This window comes from Triturus cristatus, chromosome 8 (assembly GCF_964204655.1).
Source record: "Triturus cristatus chromosome 8, aTriCri1.1, whole genome shotgun sequence".
NCBI lineage: Eukaryota > Metazoa > Chordata > Amphibia > Caudata > Salamandridae > Triturus > Triturus cristatus.
In genome coordinates, this window is record NC_140591.1 from 48011622 (window position 1) to 48014119 (window position 2498).

The following is a 2498-nucleotide window of genomic DNA, read 5'->3' on the forward strand; positions in this document are numbered from 1 at the left end:
TGCCAGGTGTTGGTGCTTAATTGAAAGCATATCCTCCCAACTTGCAGGGACCAAACTTACCGTCTGTGTTTACTGCTAGTTTAATTTATTGACATTACACTGCAGTGGCATCATTCACTCGCCATCAGTTTTTTTCCTCGTTCTGCTACTTTTAAAAACGTACAATGTCCACATCTCGTGACAATAATTAACACGTGAGACAGCGAGGGAGTTCGTATAATAAAATAGCCATAAAATCCTTTAAACTGTAATCTTCTTTATAAGGACGAACATTCTCCGCGTGAGTGCAGGCAGCTGGAGTTTATAGGGGTAAATCGAATACTAAAGCCGCTCTCTTATTCAATTTCTGGCTTTCTTTACATGTTCTGTTTTTGAATTTGAGCGTTATGATTAGACTGATGAGTTGACTCTTGTGTCTCCCACCATGACTCTGTTTTCCCAGGCCTTTGTCGTGACGTCAGTCCTCAGCATCGGGCCAGTGGCGGAATGGATAACGCGTCTGACTACGGATCAGAAGATTCCAGGTTCGACTCCTGGCTGGCTGGTGTGGATGTCTCCTATTACTTAGAGTTTCCCCTACACCTAAAAGTGTGCACCTAAATCTATAAAGAGCCCGGTTTTACTCAAGTCCATCCTTGAAGCTGTAGGTATGTATCAAAGGTGTCTTTTATGGTAAAACTAATTGTGACACAAAGAAGGCGTCATTGTCATCTAACGCGAGGTCACTTAAAGTGTGATAAAAGTTTGATGGACCAGAGACAGTTCGATCTCGTGGCAAGCGGTTAATAGTAGAGTAATTAAGTGAACTTTTACAGGAGCCTCGACATCTTTAAAAGAGCTGCCAAGGTGTGTACAGACAGAGTTGATTACAAACAGTAGTAGAAATGGAAAACAAAATACGCCAGGATCCCATAAAAAGTGCATGTCAATCTTAGAGTAAAACACCACAAATGGGAACCCAACCCAGAGCCAGATCATGGCTCCCCTCGAGAAAGTGGAGTTGGATGTGTGAAACAGCTGACATCTCCATCTTTTGCGTAATTTCTGAGCTTCGGAAGCCACTAAGTGGGTTTCTTGTATGAAGGTAATCTGGGCATGGCGCCAATGCAATTGGGCAAGTATTCTATGCCTACTGTACACAGACCCCCATACACACCACATTCCAAGTTATAATGTTGTAAACACTCGCTAAGTCGACATTTTGACGTAAGAAGACGATGGAGAGAACTTGTTCCCATACACATCTCTTATTACCCCCTCCCCCCACTAATGCATCAGGTGACAGCGTCGAACAGTGCAGAACATTCCAACAATACTTGGCCCAGCGATTCTCCGTCGTTTACAAACCTTAGAACAAACAATAACAATGTGCCGTCACTAACGGAGAGCGTAGTATCAAACCTATAAGGGGTACTGCTTCTACACAGCGTGTACATTGTAACTATTGTGGGCCATCCGGACCCAGGGCTCCAATACTAGAAACGTCAAGAATGTCTAGCTGCAGCAAAATTAAGGAAATATACCTCTGAAGTTACCACATTTGAAAACATGGGTACTGTAACAAACCCTGTATGAGGCATACTCCCGTTGTTTTCACATGCTGTTGCCCATTGAAGGAAACTGGGTTCTTGTGGTAGTACCCCCAATTTTTTGCCTGTTAACTGGTGCATTTTTGACTGAAAGTGCACTGGGTTCTGCTAATCAGGTTCCAAGTACCAGTGTTCTTTCCCTAAACTGTACCATTGTTCTACAATTGGCACCATTTTAGGCTCTATGTAAGTCCCTGTTAATGGTACCCCGGGTACCTAAAATGGGTTCTTGCGCTGTAGAACGTTCGTGCTGAGTACTCACGCCCCCCATTGAGCCAAATCCCTCCTCTCACCATAAAAACAGGAAGGACAACAGTATAAAAAATGTCCCTCCAGTGGTACACCACTAGTACACCATTGGAGAAGCTGGAACAAATATAACACGTCCCGACCAACTTCGAATCATACTCCTCTCACTCAGTTTCACACGGGGCAGTGTGTGGGAAGGAGGGTGCTCTAGTGTTCCACTTCTCATTGCCAAAATATGGTAAGTAATGACATCACACTTGTATAAGAAAGTAGCTGCTTTCAGGGAGCATCCACACACAGGTAAAACAAATCACAACTGACATGGAATGCATACTGGAACTTGGAATGCTAAGAAAGAATAGGACACAAAGGACCAATGATAAAGAGGTAAGTGCCTAGCAAGCTAGGAGAGCTATAGAATACATTGTGAGTGAAAACAAACCTGAACACTAACTAATGCCAATTAACTTACAACATAGACCAAAAAGAAGAGTTCTCCATCTGCAGCTAGTAGTATTAAAATACAGCACCCTGCATTCCTATCTCTCACGCTGCATCACCAGCACTAGAGCCTTCCCATAAGACTAAATGGCTTCCACTGGCACTACGTCCAATCCAGCGAGGCCCACTCATTCTGCTTCTCTGACACTGCATTCATCC

At 43.7% G+C, this 2498-nt stretch overlaps 1 non-coding gene across 1 annotated transcript; it reads left to right on the forward strand.

The window, feature by feature from the left end:
- Window positions 1-472: 472 nt before the first annotated feature.
- Window positions 473-545, forward strand: TRNAR-ACG (transfer RNA arginine (anticodon ACG)). Its single transcript has one exon. It is a non-coding gene; the product is annotated as a tRNA-Arg (tRNA).
- The last annotated feature ends 1953 nt before the right edge of the window (window positions 546-2498 follow it).